The sequence below is a fragment of the Macrotis lagotis genome, chromosome 1, assembly GCF_037893015.1.
Source record: "Macrotis lagotis isolate mMagLag1 chromosome 1, bilby.v1.9.chrom.fasta, whole genome shotgun sequence".
Classification (NCBI taxonomy): domain Eukaryota; kingdom Metazoa; phylum Chordata; class Mammalia; order Peramelemorphia; family Peramelidae; genus Macrotis; species Macrotis lagotis.
Window position 1 is genome coordinate 470,676,577 of NC_133658.1, and position 16,952 is coordinate 470,693,528.

Genomic DNA, 16,952 nt, shown 5'->3' on the forward strand with positions numbered 1-16,952 from the left:
ATCCAAGACCATGGGTTAGGGTTGCTGGGTCTCTGGGGTGGGAAGTACACTTGGGAACTTTTGGCCCAAGGCTGGTGCTTTGTCCACTGAGCCACTCAGCTGTCCTACATTTTTGAAGAAAGATAGAGTGAAAAAATATAATTGATGGTAGGGGGAGGGGTGGATGGCGGGAATTACAGTCAGCAATAGCAACTGTGGAAAAATATGGAAGTAACTTCTATGATGGAGTCATGAAAAAGAATGCAATCCATCTGAGGCACAGCTGACAATATCAGAACATAGACTTATACACATTTTTTCCTTTCTTTCATTTTATTTCTCATGAACTTTTATATTTTTGTGGGAGGGGGTTATTATGTTTATTCTTAAACAAGAATATTTTAGCAATGTGTAAATAAATTAAAGAAAATAAAATAATAAAAATACTATAAGGTGTTGTTATGACAAAACTATATTTAATTCGTTAAAAATTATCATCTAACCTTGTAGTCTAGTCATAATTATGGTGGGGCTACTGGGATTAAACCAAAGTTCAAATTACAAAGTATCTAACACTGTGTTTTATAGGTAGAAAAAAAAAGAACATAAAAAGCAAAACAAAACCAAAAACTACCTGTAATTTTTACACTTTTTCTACAAGAATAATTAAAAGAAAAAGATAACATAATTAGCTTCCTTTCTTTTTGTTCTTTTCCCAGGTAAGCTTCCTCCTGTTCAACACCTGCTTTACCTTGTCTCTCCTTTGTTAGAGCTTCCCTGTACTGACACTCTCCAGAATACCATTGTCTTGGGTTTATCTCACTCGATTTAGTCATTTTCTTTCAAAATATATAAGAATTTATATTGAGGATGAAACTGGCACTCCTCAGATGGAAAATTCAGGGTGTACTTCTGGTTTGTAACAGTCCATAAATTTGCTATTTTCTATGAAAATATCATAAAATGTTAAAATGCTTCTATGCAGCTCCTATGTAGCTTTGAAGTGTTTCAGTCTAAGAACTCTAAAGGCAAATGTCTGTACATGGGAAAAGTTTTGGAGATGACCTCAGATGTGAAATAGATAAGTTCCTACTCACTCTATTTTCCCATTGTGCTATTACTTTTCTGAAAAAGAAAATTCCCTACCTGATTAATCCTGAGTATTGCCCTGTGACAATATGATTGACTGTCAGATATGACTCATATCTGGTTTTCCCTCTGTAAATACATACACACACACACACACACACACACACACACACACATATATATATGTATATATATATATATATCACAGCATTATAACCATGCTTGTTTTTTGTACTCTTTATATAGTAAATAAATAATAAATAAGTTTTAAATGTGCATTACAACATCTATTAAATAATAGATTAATCATGGACCATCTCTAAGGCAGCATATTAGGATTCAAATATGAATATCTTACATCTTACAATATTTAATCTATATTTAAAATGGTCAAATTATATTGAAAGGATGATATTCTTGGAGGGGGTGATCTTGTCCTTCATTCTTGAAGAAGACCAAGACATCATGACAAGCAGATGAATTGGATTTGACTGAGAGGGTACTGTGTTAAGACACCAGCCTCACTTTCTGGGTTGAATGGCCAGATATGAATCAAGATGCCTGGAGATAGCCCTGGCTAGGAGGTAGCCAGGATTAAGTGATTTGTCCAAGATCACACTAGTTAGTAAGTGTAAATTGTCTGAACCTGGATTCATATTGTCCTCCTGACTCCATGCTCAATCCACTACTTCACCTAATTTTAATTAGATAAGATGAACCATGGTAACCCTCTAAGCTGTGACAATGGAATTTCTACACAAAATGTCTGTGTGCTTAGAAATCAAAGTATTTTCCCTCATTTTACAAATTGGGCTTGCCAAAGATCAAACAACCTAACAGATATAAAAATTATATTTCTTCTAGATATTTTTATCCTTTCTATTTGTCCGATATATATATATATATATATATATATATATATATATATTTTCAATAATTCCATTCAACAATTATTACTATATTTTTAAATATTAATTTTCCTCTCCCCTTTACTGCTCAAGCGAGTCTATATGGGGGGGAAGGGGGTATTTCATTTACTCTTAAACAAGAATGTTTTATTAATGTATAGAAAACATTATTTGTACAAAATGAGAATAAATATTAAATAAATAAATAAATAAATCCATTCTATATCACTTAAATTTCATTATTAACAAGTTTGGAGGTTGTCGCAAAAGTAGAATTGATACAGTTTGAAATGTGATACTAGAAGAATAAGAGAGTTCAGTACAATAGGAATATCCAATCTTCTGTTTAAAAAAAGAATCAGGTGCAATGTAATGGAACAAAGATGCTAAAATAATCCTCAATAGAGAAGGGCTGTACTATTGGTTTTGTTCCTGCCATTTTTGATATAAAAATTAATGCCAGGTAGTTTTCAGAAGAAACCAAAAAAGCTTCGTAAAAGGTCAATGAATGTTCAATTGGAAAGAGGAGGAATTAGGAACATTTAAGGAGTGTCATGGAATTATATATAGAATTAGAAGTAAGACAGGGGAGTGAAAGGGCAGTAAAAATAATGGATTTTATTTGTGGCAAGAAGCAAAAGAGCTATCATATATTTTTGTTGATCTGCTAAGACTGACAGCATTTTTGTTCTTGTTAAGCCATTTTGTTTTTGTAGAAGCCCTTGATTAGCAGAATTGAATCTTCAGAAAATTATCAAGCCATTCACCTGGACCAGGTCTACTTCCTAACAAAAAGGTTGGGCTTTCCCAAACACACAAATAACCGACAACTTTTAAGAAAGTTGCCAACACTTGATTTATCACCTCCCAACAAGGAACGAAGATGGCTTATTGTGTGAAATAAGCAGGGGGTCAAAGAGGCTACTTCTCTGACTGTGAGTTAGAGAAATGAACACAGTCAGCTGCCCGTAATCTGACTGAGACAACTCTGGATTAGCAGCACTGGAGGCTTCCACTGAAGGCTTGCAAATCTTAGATCCCCACAACAATCCTGAGAGGTAGGTGCTCTCTTCTAACTCCATAGAACACAAAACAAAACATAGGTTATTGTGAAGGCTTGTTTGAGGCAGGGCTTGAGCTTGGCTTTTCTTGGCAGGAATAACTTGTTGCGGTATGATCTCTGCCTCTTAAGCATAAACCTCAAATAGACGAATGCCACATAGAGATGGAGAAAACAGTAATTTAAACTATATCACAATACACATTTTACTGAACGGATGGATGCAAGAGATGAAGATATTCAAGGGCAAGACAACTCCAATACTTTGCTGGGGGTTTTCTTTTACGTCTGTACTTTGGCAGACAGGTTTCCAAAATAGGAGGGGCAGCAGTAGTAGTTATTTCTTATTGGGGGTAATGAGGCGATTTAAGTGATGGATGGATGGATGGATGGATGGATAGATGGATGGATGGATGGATGGATGCAATGGTAGGGAGGGGGAGGTGGTCTTGTTGTAGAATGTCTTTCATTTCCCTGGCCATTCTTTATAACTCGAGCTTGGTCCTTCTCCAGTGTCTCCTCTTTGACTTGTACCTGATCTTATTGCCAGTTTTCATCCAAATCCACTGAGGAATGGGATGATTCTGCTTCTGTTTCTTGGCCAGGAACCTCTTGATTCTGAATGTTTTATGAGAGGATATAATAATGGGATGACAGCTGCCACGATGGCTGGATGGGCGAAAAAGGCTTGTTAAACCATTTCAATCATATTAGACTGTCTGTGACCCTTTTTGGATTTGTCTTGCAAAGATACTAGAGTATTTGCTATTTTCTTCTCCAATTGCATCTGTATTAACTAATGAATAATTTCTACAGGGGAGATGAGACAGAGCATCTCTGGATTGTTTAAAATTAAGTAAAAAAGAGAAGCTAATAAGTATCTGAGGTCCAATTTGAACTCAGGAAGAAGACTCATCCTGACTCCATACCTGGCACTTTGTTCACTCTGTCACTAAGATGATCCACATAGCATAGTAAAGGAGAAAAAATTGAAAATCTAGGAATCCAGTATTGCCTTCCCACTAAACTTTTTATGCATCAACAAGACTTATTTCATTTCTAGCAGACTCAGGAGCCCCATTTGCAAAATGAAGAGTAAACTCAAAAGTCATTTCTTGTTATAACATTCTAAGACATCTATGCTTATAGGAGATTTGCTGCAAAAAGAAGTTATAGCTTAGTACATACAAATAAAATGATAGTTTCATGTATAATTAAAGTTTTAATTTTTAAAATTCTATTATATTAGGGAAATGCTTGTGTGAATATTGAATGAATATTAAAATACAAATATTCAAAAGAAGATGTATTTAGATATTTTCAGACTATATTATTAATATTCTGTATTTCAAAATATGGGACTGCCTTTCATAATAAGGCAAAATTAAAATACTGAATGCACAAATATCTACATCATGATTTATTTTAGAAATATCCATTATGAAAAATATCTATGTTTTTCTGAGCTGAGCCTGGATTCATTTCTTGAAAATTAAAGAAAAATATCATTTGGCCTTTTCTTTGCTAAAATCCTCATTACTACTGTAAAAGTGCTCTACTGCTAAAACTACCTGTATATAATTTATTTTATTGTGCTAATAGATGAATTTAGGGTTTAGATCCGTCACCAATTTGTCTGTGCTATATCATTTTACATAGTTGTAGGAACTTTACAAAAGCTAGCTAATCAAAGGGATCTTCTTATTCTTTTCTCCTCAGAAGCCCCAACTCACTTGCATATTTAGACGAACATACAAAAGGTTGATTATAGAGGTAGAGTTGTAAGGCAATAAATAACCTTGAACATAACCTGCCCTTTAAATCAAGGAGACCTGTAGCTCTATTACTCCTGGAAAACCAGTTAATCTCCCATGCCAAAGACAACTCATAAATTAAAAATTGCAGAGGAAAAATGAAACAATACATTAAGCTACATTTACTGAAAAAATTTCTCAATGGAAGTTCCTAATGAACAAAAGGAATGATTAAGAAATATTTTTTTTTGTTTCAACATTTTACATCCCAACATAGTCACAGTTGTATATCTTTTGTTTTTAATTTACTACCTTCCTGGAATCTAACACTTTTTCTCCCTTAACCCCCTATTTCTATCGCATACAATTGATCTCATAAGTTATGGCAAACAGGAAGTAGAAGTGATATAGATTTTAAGTACAAATCTAAAATGTTTGCACATAGGAAGATTCTCTGCCAAAATGCCACATTATTTTTTCATCAAATGAGCAGTGGGGGCGGCTAGTTGGCATAGTGGATAAAGTACTGGCGCTGGAGTCAGGAGTACCTGGGTTCAAATGCGGTCTAAGACACTTAATAATTACCAAGCTGTGTGGACTTGGGCAAGCCATTTAACCCCCATATGACTTGCAAAAAGCTAAAAAAAAAAAAAAGGACTACTGCAGTGGATAGAGCACTGGCCCTGGAGGCATGAGGACCCGAATTCAAAGAAGGAAGCACAATATAATATCATTGTACCATGATAATGTGTTTCTAAAACACACACACACACACACACACACACACACACACTGGGAATAATACATACACATATAATACATATGATAATATGCGTATATATAAATTCATATGATAGCACTTTATAAACAGATATCATTTATATGCAAATATATGTATAAATAAATATATGCATATGTACATACCTGTTTATATATAATATACAATGGCTATATCAAGCATATCATGAGAATAATGCAAAATATATTAAATATTATGTGTATATTGATTGCACATGGCACATGTATTACATAATACATTTAAACATCATAATTTATAAACACTATAATATGCCAGTATATATTAAATTATGTGTTGCAAAATATGCATATTATGCATGCTATAATAAAATATATACATATGCACATATATACTTATATATACATCTACTTTTCTTTATATAAATGCTTCAAATGTGTATATTAATATATGTGAATATATGTATGCATGAATATGTTCATGGGTACAATTAAATATCAATTGCGTTTCATATCTTTTTGGTTGCACACTTGCAGTCATGATTTGATTTCTCTTCTCAGGTCAATGAAATGAGTTTATCTAGCTATTAATATTAATGTGAAAGTACTTTGAATCAGAAGTGTCAAAGATGGAATCTATAGAACTTGAATGAGATTAAGATATAATTTGAAAATATTTTTCAAATAAGCACAATAGAACATAAGTAATTTTAATAGCTGTTTTATATGTCCATATGCAGCCCACAGAATATTCCAATGAATACTAAACTAAAGGTTTAAGGGTCCCCATTTCCATGTGAATATGACAATACTGCTATAAATTTCAGAGAGAATTATAGAAAAAAATGATTTTACTAAGTTTTCTCTCAGTGTGGTCTGGGCCTGGTGATGTATGTCTGGTAAAGGCTGACATCATCAGTTGAATTTGATTTGGTTTGAAAAATATGCTCTGGAGTTGCATCCCTCTAGACTATGGGTTTAGAATCTAATGCCTACATTTGGTGATTGAACAACTTAGTCTTAAGATATTTGTTAAATTGAAAGCTTTTATAAGAAATCAATTTGGATTAACTAATGAATAATTTCTACAGGGGAGATGAGACAGAGCATCTCTGGATTGTTTAAAACTAAGTGAAAAAGAGAAATGATAAAGACTGTAATAAAACAAAAAATCATCTAAACATGTTATTTTCATTATGGTAAGTGGTGATGGGATAGTTATGATGTAGCTTTCTAGTGTTTGTCTACAATAAAGTTTCATATTATGAATAATATGATTATAGAATAAATGCTTTTGTAATGATTTTGCAGAACATGGAAGTTCCTACACCTATCAATAAGGTGATCACTTATGGTTCAATAATAAAGTCCTACATGTCAAAAATAGAAAAAAACATGTTTTTGGAATTGTTTTTAGGTATTATTTTTGAGGAAAAGGGTCTAAACCTCTTGGTCTGCAAAAAGGATTACTGAGCTGTGAGCATCAGTTTGAGCTGCACTCTGGCATAAGTGCTGACATAAACGAGAGCCAACTACAAACTTTTGATGTGTTAGATATGCTCAACATTGGGAAATATAAGATAAATAAAGTAAAGGCACTATTTTCTAATAATGGACAATTTTCAGAACATATACTTATTACTATCCTTAATGAAATTGGATAACAGGGAGAGGGAAAACTGCTTGTTTTTTTTTATCTTCCAGGACAAGGAAATTATATAATCAAACACACACATACACACACACACACACACACACATATAAAATTATACACACACACACACACACACACACACACATATGCACACATAAATATAGGTCCATTCATAAAAATTTATGTATATGTAAAGTATACACACATGCATATTGTTACATCTTACAGTGTTACAGTGTACACATATTGCATATAATACAGATGAATATATTGTACAATATAATAACATACATGGGTGTCATGTGTTACAGTAATATAATGTTCACATATGGCCTGTGACATATTCTCAATGTGTACATGCATATACATATGTATCGCACAGCTGTATGCTATTATATGACATAAGTGTGCAATGCATGATCATATTTATAGAAGCATATAATTATATATTGCTATGCATATATTATGTATTATACATAAACATATACCTATATGTACAAATATATGTATGAAAGTATACAAAGATATGTATTTTAATTATAACATATTATTTCATATATTATAGGTGTATATGTGTGTATAATTCCTCATGTAATAGTCAGTGCTCATAAATTTGATTTATAAAACAATACAAGTTGAACTAATACTAAATCCACTTTTATTGAATATGTACACGAGTAGTTGATTTTATTAGAGTTAGAAAAAAAATCATAGAAACTAATACAGATTGCAAAGTTTTTACGTACTGGTACATGCTGCAGATTAAATAAGAAAACAACAAGATAGTGTCCAGTTAGGTGATGCAGTGGTTACTGCATTGGCCCTAGAGTCAGAAGAAACTGAGCTCAAATCTAGCTTCAGACATTTAATAAATTATATATCTTTGTCCCCTTGGGGAAGTACCTTTACCATGCTGCCTTACAAAAACCAACAACAAAGAAAAGAAAAGAAATAACAGGATAAGCAGCATATGACAGAAATTTGTTAATGGCACATTGGAATTATATCCAACAGGAATTGCTAAAAGATAAAAGGATTTAAGTTAATCTTGTCTTGATAATGTATGGGTCATAACTATTAGTGAAGAAAAAAATAGCTTATTTAAAATGAGAGGTGGCTTTAGACAGAGAAGTAGAAAATAATTCCCATGCATCTTAAAGAACTTTGCAAGAGACTGATATCAAAATTTTTAGGACACAAATGACACAATCTATTGTTCTACCCACATAACTTTTACATATTCCTTATGTTGTCTGCACTATATTTTCCCCTTAGCAATATTTTTCTTTTTTATTTCTCTGCATTGTATGTTTTCTAATGAATTACCTTCTGTTCTCAGAGTAGCTTGAGACAGATCCCAATGGTGTGCTGTTCCTCATAAATGATGATTCTAAGTGTCATATGTTACTGTGATTTTAATTTGTGGAGATGTGCCTGTGAAACTGATTTTCAATATTTGAATGAAATTTCAGGGAGAAAAGTTAACTTTCCAGGAACCAGATGAATCTAATGCTTAAAGATTTACCAAATTCTCCATAAACGCTCACAACATTCTGAAGGTGACAAAGCTATAAAACTGACATGCCCTTTGTTATTTGCAGTTTAAAATGGTATTTCTATAAAATGACCTGATCTATATAGAACTAAATTCTCATTCTTTGTTGCAAACATACTCATACAATGTTAAACATCTTATTAGAGTGAAATAATCCGAAAATAACATGGTATACTTGTTTGAATTTAAGAATAGAAGGAAATTCCAAAGGGAAAAAAATGTTGAAAGCATTTACCCAAGTAAAACCTTTCAATAATTTTTTTGAAAGGATGGTTAAACCTGGTGTTGGGAAGAGTTTTGTTCAAATTCTACATTAAATACTTACCAGTTGTGCGATCTTCAGTAAATAAATAATTTAGTCCTTTTTTCTCTCAGTTTCCTCATTTTTAAAATGGTAACAATTGATAATTGTTAAATACCTCTATAACCTTCAAATACTAGCTAAATGTTGATAACCATATACTCTTTTTCAAGTAGTTTAGATTACAGTGACTAAGAGGGTAAGCAGTATGGCATTAGGAATAACTAACTGGTGTCTGAGTAGGAAAAATGGTTCAAGTTATATATTCAGATATATATATATATATATATATACATATATATATATGTGTATATATATATATATGTATATATATATATATATATATATACATATATATATATATATATATCCCTAGACAAGTCAACTGATATCTTGATGCAGCAGGCATTGTAGAGTGAGTGCCAGATCTGTATTGATGAAAATTATTTCCTAATTATAATTTCTAAGTTTTCATGAAACTACAAGTGCTGTTCCTCCCTTGAATTAGGGTAGGAAGGAATGCTTAATTATTTAAAATTCAAAAGAAATATTTATTAAATACAATATTTTTCAATTTCTACAGTTATCATGAATACCCTTCTAATAATTACTAATAGTTTGTGTTTTTCCAAGCTAATAAAATAAAAATCAAGATCTGGTTCCACTTTAACCAAATTACTTTTTGAAGAATGCATTTTTTTACCTATATTAATGCAAATAAAAATGCATTTACTGCTTTCTTATGAAAATATACATTTATATTTCAAATCTAGAGAGTAGATTGTGATCCTTGATGACACTGAATAACATTTCTTGTCTAAAAAAAAGCAATCTTTTCTTCAAACTGTAAACTTTCATGCAAAATATCAGGACTGGCCTCATGGGCTGGAAGATTAAATTGTTTCATATAGTGATTTAAGGGGTTCAGGGATGATACTACCTCCTGAAAATAGCTCTCTGAAGCACTTTCATTGATGTCTGAAATTTTAAAACTTTGTGGACAAGATATTGTTCTGTTAAGATTTAAACACCATGGAAAGGGCAACATATTAAGCCATTATCAGTTTGTAATTCTAGTGTGAATCAGTTTATTGATTTTCCATTATAAAAGCAATCTGAGAAAAGAGTTTGAAGAAAAGGACATATAACTGTGTCCAAAGTATTGGGTATTACTTGAGAAGGAATGCCAGCCAGGTCCCTCCAGATAGTTAACAGTGAGTATAAGGAAAATGGGAAGAAAGAGCAGAATGTGAATCAACAAAGGAAAAAGGAATATTGGTGAAAAGGAGATAAGAGCATAGTGAAGAAAAAATTTGCATTAACTTTTGCCTGACCTTTCAAGGAATCACTAGATGCATTTCTTTCCACTCAATAATTATATTTTAATTTTTTTATTTTATTCTTAAAAATTCGATTTATTTAACTATATATTTGAGAATAAGTATTTGATCAGAGAAACCTGCTACAAAAAAAACAGCAAAAATAAATTCTCTAGTTTTCTAACAGGTCCATCATGATCCTCCTTTCCCTCAATAGGCTAGAGTAAAATTAAATAATCTAATAGAAAAAAATGTTAATTTTACAGTCTGGACACAAGTTCAAATCCTACCTCTCATGCTTACTACATATGTGACTTTTGAAAAGTCATCTGGTCTCATGGACCTTTAGTTTCTTAGTCTTTTAAAAAGTAAAAAAGCTCAAATTTTCTGAGTCCAATTAAGTCTACACCATCTTCTGTGTTCAGTGTATTATACCTGTCCTATTATTAAACAAATCTATAATTTCTTCCAGTACTGTGCTTAAAGATTTCCTAAGCTTTCAACAAGTTTCTCTTTCTGACAATCTGACAACTGGCTTTCCATTCCCTGGCCATTAGTCTCATCCTAGGAACTGGGTAAAACTTTAAATGTCTTTATTTGACTAACTGGGAACTCAAAAGCACTTAGCATAGAGTCAAGTACATAATAGAGGTATGTAGAATGTTTAAGGAAGACTTGGACCTTGGATATAAGGGTTTGCAGAGCACTTTTCAGGGTTGCTCATCAATCCCTGGTGTCTACCTTCACCCAAATCTCACCTGTAACTGCATGAAGTTGTATCTTACTCAGGCCACACCCTGGTAAATCTTCTTAGTAAATTGGCTAAATTAGGTTAAGAGTAATTCAAATCTATCAATGGATTAACATCTACTTCAAGCAAGTGAAGATTTTCCCTTGTGGAATATCATTACCTGACAATTTTTTCTAATGTCCATGAAGAGGGCTGAAGCAAGACACAGAGCTTGGTGAGGTATCAAAGATTCCAAGGTCATCAATTGCATCCTGGGCCATTGCCAATTATCTTGAATTTTGTCTTTCCAATGGGCTTTGATGACTCAGGAAGAGACTGTACAACTCTGCCTCAAATCCATCCAATTTATGCACAAGACATCTCCTATAGTTTGAAAAAATGAAGGGTGAACAAAAATAAATTAGAAGGTGGAACTTAATTATTTCAGTGATACCTTTAAGGAATAAAAACTAGGATCCTAAGTTCAGCTTGGGAATTTATATCAAGGCATAACAAGAGATCTGTTTAACTCATAATAAAATGAAGTTGGATTCAAGCATTAACTACTTCAATAATAATAATAATAATAATAATAATAATAATAATAATAATGGACATGCAAATACCATTTGCAATGGTGGACAGTATATAAAGTACTTTGCAAATAATCTCTCATTTGATACCCACAACAAGCCTGTACAGTGGAGGCTATTAATATCCCAATTTTATAGATAAGAAAACTAAAGCTAAGTGATTTGCCCAGAGTCATCCAACTGATCAAGGTCTGAGGGTACATTTGAACTCAGACCTTCTCCACCTTAATACCTTTGTTCTGTTCTACCACTTATTTGAATTTCTGGATTTAATTCCTTTTAAATTTCTTTACTTGAAATATTATCTTAGTTGAGGAGAGTATTTATTTGAAATGAAGATCACCTGGTATTTAAATAAACAAAAGATTTATAAGGGTCCCTTTATTGGCCAGGTTCAAAGAATGATCAGCAGTTTTATTTTGTTTTGTTTTGTTTTGTTTTTGTTTACAGGAAGGAATTCATTTTCAGAAAGGTATGACTTTAATTTATTTTATCTTTCCTTCTTTCTTTACATGTAATCTGAACATTAGATAATCTTTTGACAAGATGACTACCTTTCATGTAGGGATTCATCAATTCATTGTTTATATGCTTTGAACTTAAAATATCCCTGAACCTCACTAAATAGATATTTTGCTATATAGAACTAAAGAAGATAATTTACTTTCCTCTCAGCAGTGCAAAGAGCTAGGTCAAGCCTAGGAAAGCACCTATGGACAATGCTATTTCCATCTAGAGGAAGAAAACAAAACAAAACAAAACAAAAATCCCTCAGAATCTGAAGGAATACTACTTTTATTTTTTTTTAATTTCTCAGATATTTATTTCACTTCTCATAGTTTTCTTTCTTTTCCCTTAATCCTGATTCATCATATGGAAAATGACTAACCTGTAAATTTATTAAATACAAAGGTGTATGCACAAAATTCACCTGAATGTTTCCACTGACAGGAAGGGGGTGGGAAGGGAGGATGGAAGGAAATTATGTAATTTAAAAATATGCATAATACATGTGGGTGAATGTTGAAAAACTTCCTGAATATACAATTGGAAAAATAAAATAAAATAAAATATCAATCAAAAAGATGATTTTCTTGAAGCAATCATAATACTTAATATTAATGCATTTAAACTTTGAAAATATTTAATCATATTTATTCTTAAGTCTCAAATCATCTTATCAGGTAGGTATTATAGGATTGTTTGCCCCATTTTATAGTTGACAAAATTACTAAGAAAAAAAGAAGCTTGCTCAGTGTCAGTGTCATTTTTAGCATTTGTACTGAGACTTACCTGATTCCAGGTCCAGCCTTCTTTCCAGTACCATACAAAAGTGCTGACTTTTACCTGAGAAAAACTAGTTCCTTTCTTTTGATGGCAGAATAGTTCAGTGAAAATGTAATGAGGACTGGGTTTGACTTTATTTTTTTCCTTGTTTTATTCCTGGGTCTAGTGTTTACTATTTGTATAGCTTTGAACAAGTCATGTTACACCTAAGAATTGTTGATATTTGTCCTTAATTCTCAAAAAGACCAAGAAATCAGGAATGTGGTGCAATGACATGCATGTGAATAGAAATTCAGTAAAGGAGAGCTGTGCAAAGCCACCAGCCTCACTTTCCTTTCCAAAGTCACTTGGGTCCAGTAGTCAGAAATGGATGGAGACAGCTGTAGATGGCCCTGAATATAGTGGGAGAACATGTGTTTGTTTAATACAGTGGAGGGTGTATTTTCCTAGAGTATGGAGATAAATATACTAAACTACTGTGTTAGAGGATTTGATTGGTTGGTTTTTTAAAAATTAACAGACTTTCTTGAAAATGAATTAGTTGAGGGTCATAGCCAAGATGATGACAGAAGAAGAGCCTCTCTTAGGTGCTCTTTCTCAAAACTTATTAAATAAAGACTATAAATAAATTTTCAAGAAACAGAACTCACAGAGGGATCCAGTGAGGCAATTCTCCAGTCCAAGGTAACATGGAAAACAGTGGAAAGGCTCAGCTCCATGGGATTAGAGGGGCAACCTGCTAGAGGAGGCAGCCCTAAGGCACTGGGAGCTGGTTCAAGGCAGCAGGGGCAGTTACCTGACCAGATCCCAGGGAGCACCGGGCACAACTTGGAAGATCAGCAGGGGTCCTCTACCAGAGTGAGCTTATGAAGCCCATCCCTCAGGGCACTCAGTGAGTAGTATTGCACTGCAGCTTACATCCAGGAACTAGAAGAAGGTGGAGTCAGTATGCAGGAGCCCCCAGGCAACTCAGCCTTGAGTACTCAACCTTCTTAGGGGAGTGGAGAGAGACTTCTGAGGTCTGTCCTCTGTATCTGGAATAGGACTCTGGGGCTCTGACCACATTCAGATCCTGATCACAGTCTAGGCCCCCCATAGAACAGCAGGGCCCTCCCACCTCAGCCCTGTGGCAGAGGGGTGCACTTGTCATCATTCCCAGACAAGAAGGGAAGACAGAGCTTCACACAGTGAGATCCTTGTGGGGGGTGTGTCCCAATAATACTCAAAATCTCAGGAAGCACCCCAAAACTATGGGCAGGCTGGGGAAATGAGTAAATAGAAAAAAGAGGAACACCATTGAGAAATACATTGTCTATGATCCCAAGAAGGCTCAAAATACTCAATCTGAACATGAGGAAGTGCAAGCTCCTGTATCTAAAGACTGCAAGAAAAACAGAAATTGGGCTCAGGCTATGACAGAGCTCAAAAATGATTTTGAAACTCAAGTGAGGGAGATAGAAGAAAAATTGGGAAAAGAAATGACAGAGATAAAGGGAAAAACATGAAAAATAAATCAGCAGCTTATTCAGGGCAATCCAAAAAATGCTGAAGCAAATAACATGTCAAAAAGCAGCATAGGTCAAACGGATAAAACAGTTCAAAAAGTTATTGAGGAGAAGGATTTTTTTAAAAAGCAGAATTGGCCAAATGTGAAAAAAGAGATAAGAAAGCTCTCTGAGGAAAACAATCCTTCAGATGTAGAATGGAACTGAGGGAAGCTGCTGACTTTACAAGAAATCAAGAGACAATACTTCAAAACCAAAAGAATGAAAAATTAGAAGAAAATGTGAAACTTCTCATTTAAAAGACAACTGATCTGGAAAACAGATTCAGGAAAGATACTTTTTAAATTATTGGGATACCTGAAAGTCATGAGCAGGAAAAGAACCTTGATATAATTTTTAAAGAATTCCTACAGGAAAATTGCACAGATATCCAAGAAAAGAGGGCAAAATGGAAATTGAGAAAATCCCCCAGAAAGAGATGAAAAAAACAGCCCCCAGGAATATTATATCTAAGTTCCAGAACTCCCAAGTCAAAGAGAAAATATTACAAGCAGCCATAAGACACAATTCAGATATCATGGATCTGCAGTCAGGATCACACAGGACTTAGTAGCAACTATATTAAGGCTCATAGGGCTTAGAATATAATATTCTGGAAGGCAAAACAGCATGGAATGCCACCAAGAAGAAACTACCCAGCAAAACTGAATGTCCTCTTACAGGGAAAACGATGAACTTTAAATGAACCAGAGGAATTTCAAATGTTCTTGTTGAAATGGGCAGAGCTGAACAGAATGTTTGATCTTCAAATACAGGACTCAGGTGAAGCATAGAGTGTGGAGGAGAAGGGTAAAATATGAGGGTCATAATGATGATGAAGATGAAATGCATATATTCCTGCATAGAAAAATGATACTGATAATACTCATAAGAAACTTCATATTTAAGAGAGCAGATAGAAGGAGCTTTTATAGGTGAAGCACAGGAGAGAGCTGAATTTGAAGATATAATATATTGTAAAAATGGAATCAATGGCTATAAGGGAAATGTAATGGGAGTAAGAGAAAGGAGAAGTTGAATAGGCTAGGATATTTCATATAATAAGATTTTTTATTACAATGAGTTTTTACAATGATATGGAAGGGGGAAGGTGAGAGGGGATATGAGGGAAATTTCATTCTCATTAGAGGTGGCTAGGAGAGGAAACAGCACACACACACACACATACATATATATATATATATATATATATATATATACATATATATATATATATATGTATATATATATATATATATATATATATATATATATATATATATGTAGCAGTTGGAACATATTTTCTTTTTTACTTATGCAAGGGACTGGGATTGGATGGCCTGTCCAGGACCACAGGGTTGAGTGGTTGCTAGGCCTAAGGGGTAGCATGTGGGATAAGGATTTCTTGGCCCTAGGGCCAGAGATCATCTGCTGAGCCATTCAGTCACCCTACAGCACATTCAAGAAGAGGGACAGAGTGGAAGGAGAGAGAAAATATAGCATATTGTAGTGGGGAAGTACAAATGCAGGGAGTTGCGATCAGCAATGGCAACAGTGGAAAAATATGGAAATATTTTTTGTGATGGGCTTAGAAATAATGTGATCCAACCACAACAGAGCTGGAGTTGCTGGAACACAGAAGCAGATTTATTATTATTATTATTATTATTATTATTATTATTATTATTATTATTATTATTATTATTATTTGGGGGGATACTTGTGGATCAAATGGGGTTGGATGACTTGCCTGGGGCCATGCAGATGGGTGTATGAGGCTGGATTTGGACCCAGATGCTCCTGGCTCCAGGGCTGGTCCTCTGTCCACTTGTACCACCTGCCAGTCCTACTAGTATTATTATTATTATTTTCTTTTGTTTTGTTTTGTTTTGTTTTTTTGGTTTTTGCGGGGCAATGGGGTAGGGGTGCCTTGCGCAGGGTCACACAGCTGGGTGATTGTTGGGCACCCAGGGCCAGATTTGGGCTCGGATCCTCTGGGCTCCATGCAAGTGCTCCATGGCTGGTGCTCCATTCACTGCATCACATTTGTGTCCCTATTATTTTTATTATCTTATTATTGTTGTGGTTATTATTATTATTAATTTTAATTTTAATTTTTTTCTCTTTATTGCTCATGAGGATCTTTATTTTTGTGGGGAGGGGTATTATATTTAATCCTAAACAAGAATATTTTAGTAATGTATGAAAAACATCATTTTACAAGAATAAAAATAAATTTTAAAAGTTCTGTGAACAAAAATAACAAAAGGAAATGAATTAGTCTTCCAAATACACTTCCAAACTATAGAAACATAAATAAAATTGGATAAAAAATTTCAGCAGTCCATGACTAGAAAATATTGATTATATGACTATTAACAAAAATATTTGAAGGAGAATTAGAACTCTTCTATTTGGACAAG